Source organism: Lissotriton vulgaris, chromosome 12, assembly GCF_964263255.1.
Source record: "Lissotriton vulgaris chromosome 12, aLisVul1.2, whole genome shotgun sequence".
Lineage (NCBI taxonomy): Eukaryota > Metazoa > Chordata > Amphibia > Caudata > Salamandridae > Lissotriton > Lissotriton vulgaris.
Window position 1 is genome coordinate 133,517,633 of NC_141700.1, and position 9,157 is coordinate 133,526,789.

A 9,157-nucleotide genomic window follows, 5' to 3' on the forward strand; every position below is an offset into this window, starting at 1 on the left:
TAAAACCATAAAAGTGCAGCACATACAACATATTACACAACACCATAAAAACATCTGAGATACAAATCAACATTAAATATGGACGACCTAAAAACATTACAAAGTCAGAGTTCATTGTTTCGCATAAACACCTGAAATACCATTAATACATATATACTTAATAAATAGCTCATTAAAAATAAAAAAATAGTCCAGAGTTAAATATGCCTGCATAAAAACGGTAATCATTTAATCTTAGCGGGTAGTACTTAAATGCTTGACAGAGGATACCGTTTTCTCCTAAGTCTAACATGCAGCCACCAGGTAACTCACAATATTAAATATCTCCCATGGGTCATTTAGCATCTGAAGATAGAGTAAGGCAGGTCTAACTTGAGTAAAACCTTTCCCTCTCAAAATTGGGAATAAAAACCTCCTTCGGATATCACTATAATGATCACAAAACATTATAAAGTGCATAGTGTCCTGAGATGAAAAATTGTCACATGTGCAGGGGCCTCAGTCACATGCCCTGCTCCAACCTTGTGTATCGCCTAAAAGAAAATGGCAAAACAAAACATAGTTAAAAGCAGACGATGGAAGGGCTTAGTGACAATAGTCATGTAGGGTTCAATCTTGGGAGAAGTTTTTAGCAAGACATAGGCTTTTACTGAGGGTTTTGATAGCTCTTTCGCCTCACTCTCTACCGACATTACATTAAGAAACTGTTTTTTAGCCCACACAAGAACCTCTTTTCTTATTTTATCTGGGGAGTCAAATAGGTCTAGGTGCCCTAATTTATATGTTTACTTAACATAGTGTAGCCAAGAGATTCAACTAGCTCGCTCCACAGAGACACACTCCCTAATGATCTTGTGATTCAAAGGTAATTCTGGGTTGATCCAAGTCTTAAGCCAACAAACCGCCAGGGCCAACCGTAACCAATCAGAAAGATAACAAGTCAAGTCAAGTCAAGTCAAAGTGCTTTATTCGAGTTGTTACTCATAAAAGCATATTATACACAAGAATTTTAAAAACAAATTAAATTTACAATCCAGCACATTGACGCAACACTATAAGTTACATATAAAAAAATTCATTCGGTTAAAAGAAGAATTAAAACATTTGATAAAAATACTTTTCAAGATGAGAAACGCTGGAGTCTAAAAGCAATTATACAAATGCAAAAAATCAATTATCAAGACAGAGAATAGTTGGTTAACTAGCAGTCTCTATCTTGATACATAGTCCTTGATTAATAAAAAGCAGTAATGTCAAATTCATGAGGGCCAATTTGTCACACAGAGAATAGTTATTTAACTAGCAGTCTCTGTCTAAATTGTCGGGCAGAGAATAGTTATTTAACTAGCAGTCTCTGCCTGAGCATCCATGCCCAACCCAGATATTTTGCTGTAGCTATCAGGATCCAAGAAACTTGAGTCGTACAAATAATTTGCATAGCTACAGAACTACTTGATGTCCCAAGGTTCCTGCACATTGGAGCTAACCATACTCGTCTTGGAATAGCATATGATCCGCATGAAAACAGAAAGTGACCCAGAGACTCATCCCCCAACCCACAAGCTGGGCAGGTGCTATTTCCACCTGAACCCCATTTAGCTGTCAATATTTTTATAGGAAGTGCACCAGCTCTCAGTTGGAATAAGAGCTTCCTATCACCTGGTTTGGAGATGATATCCCAATATGGTTCCAAGACTGGATACATTTTGGCCTCAAGAAAATGTGAAGACATGGACCCAAAGCTTGCAACATTTAAAGTTTTAGTAGCAATCCATTCCCAAAAAATATCTTTTAAGACACGCTTAGAAGGGAAAGATGTCCCAGCAGGGTCCTGCCATAAAGAACTCAGCCCTAGCTCAAACAATATAGATTTCAATGATTTAAGCCAGCTTATCTTGTGAAAGCCATCAGCCTTGATCACATCCACAAAACCCGCGGCATAATGTGAGAGCTCAGGAGTGGTCCAGAGTCTGCGCCAATACAAGATCGGGCGTAATCTGGCCAAGTCCTTGATTTGTTTCCTTCCTAGATCGTATCGGAGAGGCAACAACGGAGTACTTTTAGGTGTACCGGTAAGAGTTCTTAAAAATTTATTTTCAGAGGCTTGTAGAGATGTAAGATTTTCAAAGCCCCACATTTCAGCGCCGTAAAGTGCAGACCCAATAGCCTTTGCTTCATATACCAATAGGGCTGGTTTAACAGGTTTGGTTAGCGATTTCCTGTGTTCAGAATTAATTGTGCCAGCTATTTGTTTGTGTCGCAAAATAGCAATATTTATATGCTGGCTCCACCTGTGGTCATCAGTTATTTGGATACCTAGGTATGTGAATGATTTAACTAACTCCAAAGGCCCACCACTCATCATAATTTTGGACTTAAAGCTACGCTGCGGCTTGAAGCTCATTAGTTTAGTTTTCGTAGTATTCACCTCCAGTCCATGTTCCCCACAAAAGTTCTCAAAAATTGTCAGAGCACGCTGTAGTCCACTAGGGGTTTTTGATAAAATTAGCGTGTCATCCGCAAACATTAATATGGGGATTTTTAGTCCTGCAAGAGAAGGAGCATCAACATTCGCAGTTACCAATCGAGAAACTACCCCGTTTATGAACAATGTAAATAGTGTAGGAGCCATTGAGCACCCTTGTCTGACCCCTTTTTCAACACGGAAATCAGGAGTGACCATCCCGTGACCGCCCCACTGAATTTTTGCATAGTTAGACTCGTGGAGGCGCAATATCAGGGTTAGTAACTCATCGGAAACCCCCAAGCTATGCAAGACCTGCCACAGTTTTGCACGTGGGACCAGGTCGAATGCAGCCCGCAAGTCGACAAATGCCGCGTACAGGCTACACCCCCCCAGAACCACGGTTTTCCACTGTAATAATTGGAAGCGGAACACTTGATCGATCGTGCTTGTTGCCCTTCTAAAACCTGCTTGGAATGGAGATAGAATATTAAAATCCTCAGCCCAGTCGAGAAGCCTATTGACCACCACGCGACCCACGATTTTTTGCACAGTGTCAATAAGGCTAATAGGCCTATAGTTACAGGGCTGAGCTCGGTCCCCCTTCTTATACACGGGGATAATAACTGCACCCCTCCATGAATCAGGGACATCTGCTCCTTGAGCAATTGAGTTTATAAGCAAATGTATATATTTGCACCAGCGTTCACTATCATTTAGGAATATATCAGCGGGTACTCCATCTTGTCCTGGAGCTCGCCCGCGTTTTACTGCACAGATAGCAGACATAATCTCTTTGTAGTTAAAATTGTCATCTTCAAAAAACTTCATAGCCGTACTGACGTCAACTGAGACCCGGGTATTAAGAGTGTATTGCAAACTAAAGAATTTAACCCATGCCTCCTGTGAGACGTTATTACTTGGTGACTCTTCAGCTCTTTCAGAACCCCATTTTACAATATTCCAGAATACTCTGGAATCCTTCCTGTCACTGGCCATTTTCAGTTTGCACCAGTGTTGCTCGTCCCAATCCTTCTTAGCTTTAACAATGCATACTTTATATTCTTTCCTGGCTAGAGAAACAGACACACAGTCTCGCTTCTTGATTGCCCGGCCAAGGTCGAGTCTTGCCTTCCTACAATCAGAGTTATACCATCTAGCATCTTTTCTGGTAATAACCCCCTTATGTTTATCAGGTCTTAGAAAGTGCGCCTTGATCTTACCAAAGAGGGTATCATGTATTTTGACCACTTCACCCAGGTCCTTAGGAGAGGCATTAGCCAGTTCCATAGCTAGAATGGCTTGATCAGTTTCACTGTTAATAATATCAATAGCCTGCTGATTTCTCGCTACAGTATCCCAACGTAGCCTACGCATATTGTTCTCGGGGATAATGGGCGGAGGGATGAATTCATTCATGCAGCTAAAGTTTGATTCAGCAGGCCACCATTTGTGAGTCACACTTAGGGGGTTATGGTCACTCTCAGATCTTATGATGACTTCCATATCACAAAGGGCAGGCCACAGATGCAAACTGCAGATCACATAGTCAATTCGACTTTTGTGCCTCCCATTGTCGAAAGTTGGTGAACCAATTCTGTCCCCAGCTGTTCTCCCGTTCATAGCTCTCAAACCTTTTTCAAGACACAGTGCATTAATAGCTATAATGTCCTCTGTCCAACGGGAGACTGGTTTCAGTTGTAGTTCAGGGATGCCCCAGAAGGAATCCTCATCAGCACCAGTGAAAGCCTCTCCCACAACCAATGGCTCAAACGTCCTATTAAGGTCTCCTGCTATAACGATGTTATTTTTAATGGAGTGCTCCTCGATGAGGTCGGCCAAGGTTAATAATGTTTCAGATCGACCTTTGGAACTCCTAATATAAATATTGTAAATATCAAGTGACCCTGTTCTGTCATTAGAAATCCTAATAAGCTGGATATCATTGTGTCCAGTAGCTATATTTTTAACTGAGAAATTTAGTGCTTGTCGAATCCAGATAGTAAGCCCCCCCATAGGTCTACCTTTCGGACCCTTGACAGCTGCCACATAAAAATTCAAATAGCTTAATACAAAGACAGGATCGCAAGCCCAAGTCTCCTGGAATATACAAATATCAAATTGGGTAACAAAGCCAAGCCAGTCCCCACAATCGAGCTTGGATGTCAGACCAGCTATATTCCAGCAGAGTAGGTTAGCAACTCCAGACAAGCGACCCTGGCGTAATCCAGGAAAAGAGTTTAGTACACAAGCCTCACCCTCTGGTTGGACAACCAAGTTATTCAACAAATCATTAGTAAGGCAATTAACATTCTGGGTAGATAAGCTATCCGAATTTTGATCCCCATTAGCTAGTGGTACTTGATTTAGATTTATAGAGAGTCAATCACAGTCATCAAGATTGGAAAGGGCTGAAAATCTATTCTCTAGATTTAAACCCCTCTCTGGTTGCTTCACTTCCCTCCGCCCTTTTGTTGGGACAACGTTCCACTTAGTTTTTAGCATTGTTTTATTAGAGACCCTCCCACTACACTGATAGAAAAAGTCAAAAGTGAGTGGAATGATTTCAGTCGATCTCCGCTGCGGAGGTAGAAGGTTGGGTAGAATATTGGCCAAAACCTCTGGGTCAGAAAAATGTAGGATGACGCAGTCACCCAGAAATTTCTTTGTACTATTACCTATCCACCTCACCCTTCTAGCCTTTACTATTTCGTCAGCCAATTGGTGCCTACCCCTAGGAGTTATTACCATGTTATTTGTTAGCCAATAAAGTGCTTTAGACAATAGGGATGAGGTAGATTCTTCATGACCAGGCTGCAAAAGAGGAACATTGGCTAAAACCAAGACCAATGGAGAGGCCTCAACTATCAACTCTACCGAGCCATTTACAGATTCTGGGGCGGAGGATGTATCTGAAGGAACGTTTTTGTTCTCTGCACTATCTATAATGGATATCAAGGGAGCCACCGAAGGAACTGGTAGTGAGGAAGCCCCACCACCCACCAAAGAAGAAGAGGCCTTCCTGGACTCCACCCTGCTAGAAACAGCTTCTGGTAGTTTGCCTACTTCAGATAAGGTTTGATTCAGTAAACCCCCAAGGCGATTCACTTCCTTAGTGAGTTTATCAATTCTGCCTAACAGCGGATTAACAATGTCCTCTATCTTAGTGTCTATCATACTCAGTAAGTTCTTAAATTGACCACTAGTAAGAGACATAGAAACGTCATCCAGAGTGACTTCTTTTTCCCTTGCGGATTTGCTAGGGGGCGATGCAATCTTTTTGCGGCTTGATCTGAGCCCAAATCGTTTCGGCTGTGGCTGTGGCTTTTTAGCCCCTCTGGTGGATCGTGGAGCAGGCACCGGAGTGGGGGCTTTGTCCTCGGGTAATTGTTGATCAGTGTCCATCTCACTCTCGCTGTCTAACTCAATCAGAGCCGACCGGTTCATTACAGCGATATCAGCTTGGTCAGATTCATTTACAGGTGGACAGTAGGAGGTAGGATGCTCCGTGGACTCGGCACAGGCTGAAGCCGGCGAAGTTGGTGAACTCAGGGCAGACGGTGAACTCCGGCCAAGCGAAGTTCTCCTGTCACTATGGATTTTGGCAACTACCTGAAAGATATAGTTGTCCATAGTGTTTTTTGCAGGGGATAACTTTTTGCCGGGCATAATTCACTAACAGACAATGCTTTTCATAAGCACGGGGTAAACAGGTGCTCCAAGAGGCAACAATTCAATAAATAACCCCCAGCTATAACACAGGCTCACCTCCTTAAATCAGGTTTTCTAGCAGAGTAACGGGCCCAACCCAACCTTGTCCAGCCTCGGACGGCCTCAGACGGCCCGCCCTTTGTCCGGGCTTCGTCCGGGCGTCCCGCTCGCGTCCCGCGATGCGGAGGGAGCAGCGTTTTTCTAGCGCCTCAGGGCGCGATGACCCCGCTGGAGTGGATCCGGGTCGCTGGGCAGGCTGGGAGTTGTAGTCTCCCTCCGCTCGGCGGCCGCTAAGGTAACAACAGCGGCGGCGGGAGGGAGACCGGCACAGCAAAGCAGGGAGAGAGGTCGAGTCAGGGCGACCAGCAGCGATGAAGTCTCCTCTTGAAGAACAGAACACCCGCTCTGCCGAAGGAGCAGCGTTTTTCTAGCGCCTCAGGGCGCGATGACCCCGCTGGAGTGGATCCGGGTCGCTGGGCAGGCTGGGAGTTGTAGTCTCCCTCCGCTCGGCGGCCGCTAAGGTAACAACAGCGGCGGCGGGAGGGAGACCGGCACAGCAAAGCAGGGAGAGAGGTCGAGTCAGGGCGACCAGCAGCGATGAAGTCTCCTCTTGAAGAACAGAACCTAGCAGGGAGAGAGGTCGAGTCAGGGCGACCAGCAGCGATGAAGTCTCCTCTTGAAGAACAGAAAAGATAACTAACACCTAGCTCTTTGTGTATTACAAAAGTAGAGTTTAATTGGGGGACCGACAGAAGAGTACTTAAAAACGTATTTTCAACTGTCTGTAACCCCTCCACTGTCTTATGGCCCCAAATGGCAGCTTCATACGTTGCAAAGGCTATGCATTTGGACCTATAAATGTTAAGCATGGCTGCGATTGGCCTGGCTTCCAATCGCTGTGCAAAACCATTAACGGCAGCCATAGACCTTGCCATTGCATTTTTTTCGCTTTTTGTTGAGGGACCTACAAACCCCTCTCTTCGAATAGAACTCCCAGATAGGTGAAAGAGGTCACCCTAGACAACTCTGCACCTTCACAATAGAAAGTTTTAGGCTTTCTTGGCCTCTGACCCATAGTCATTATATGTGGTTTGGCTATGTTAATTACTAGATCCAGTGATTTCATAAAGACCCCAAAGGAGTCCAATAGCCTCTGATGCCTTACAGCTGTACGGGCCAGTAATACAGCGTCATCCGCGTATAGCAGCACAGGGATAACCCTGTCTTCTACTCGCGGAATATCTAAGCTGGCAGAGTCTAAAAACACTCCCAAGTTATTTATATAAAGGGAAAAAAGCAGTGCCGCTAAAATGAAGCCTTAACGGACGCCTCTTCCGGACCTAAAGTGCTTTGTGCAATTAAATTCTTGGTTGACTCTCATCTCTGCGGAGAGATCCCTGTGTAAGTCAGCCAAGAAATGAACTAAACATTGACCTATTTCCATCTCTTTCAAAATGGACCATAGCTTTGATCTATTTACCAGATCAAAATCAGAGGAAAGGTCCATAAAGGCCAGCTGTTGTGTCCCTGCTTTGGCCAATGTGTATTTCCCTGCTGATAAGTGTAAATATAAGCGCTGATCCAATGTAGACCTTCCTTGTCTAAAACCATATTGGAGGATTGTTAAAACACCATTCTTGGCATTCTATAAAATTGCATGTAAGCAAATACATGTTTACTACCTGTTACATAGTGTGACAACAATCCACCACTAGAAGCCTATTGGCTTTAACAAATGCTGATCACAAAAAATAAGGCTGGCCTTCACCCTTTGCCATAACTTTTCATAATAAACAGACCAGGCTCATTCCATCTGGCATAACTTCTCCCTGTGCATCAATCCACCAGTCAAGCCTATTGGTGTTATTATTTGCTTGTCACCATAACCACCTCAAACATTCTGTAGTTAGTGTAAGCTTTTCCCACAAGGTTACTACCAGGCATCCAGTCAACAAATTGCAAATGTATACAGAGTTACACTTGGCATAGCTAAATACCATCTCTCCTAAAAGGGCTTAAGACAGATTCTCACAGTGCAAATCTTCTTAACCCATGGTTTGTCAGAGGGGGTAACCAACATGAAAACTCGTCTACAGCAGTAATAAGCAAGATTCCTTGTAACAAAATACCTCTCTCTGGGCCTTAATACAAGGTCACACAATCCACCCTTAAAATCTTATTGACTTTAAGATGTTATTCACAATAAATCAGTGCTTAATTTGAGCCGGTGGCTTCGTGTGCTCAGCACCAGCACTTAATTGTCAGCACTGGTGCTGGTGACAGTCTGCCACACCATGGCGCTGTCTGGCTAATTTAGAGATTACCACAAGAACAGTTAACTAGTAATTCAAAATACATTAAAGATTACTATTACCTGCTGCCCAAGCCATTCTTCTAGCTTTTGAAATAGTCTGAATTGTCCTACTTGTAGGAGTGTGATGGTTAAAAGTTGTGTTGTTACTATCATTGGCAGCATAGGAGGGGCCATGTGTGGCACAAAGTGCAGTGGCCTCCTGACGAGAGCCCGGGCTCTAATTTCTTTTTACAAATTGAGCAATGCAATAAATGCATCAGACCTTTTGCCTTTTTGTAACATTTCATATTAAACAAATCAGGTCTACAGCCATCATCATTAGCTAGCTATCAATGCAGCCCTGCTGTATTGTGTGTATGAATTGCCAGAAGCCAAAAAGTGCAAAACGACCACTCTTTTCTGAAAGCAAACAACTTTGGACTAATCCAGTTCTCTACTCTGAGAAACCAATATATGGGTGCAACCCAGCCCCCTCTCGATAGCACACTGAAATCTCTTTTTTGTGGATCGCATCTGGTCTGGCGACCGTTCTGCTGTCACGGCAGGCTTCAAAATGCATGTGGATTATTGTGGCCTTGGTCATTGTAAACTGCTCTTAACCCCTTCACAGCGGGGGTAATTCCCCCGCTGTGCTGGGGGGGCGGGAGGACGCGCACAGCGCCCCGGTG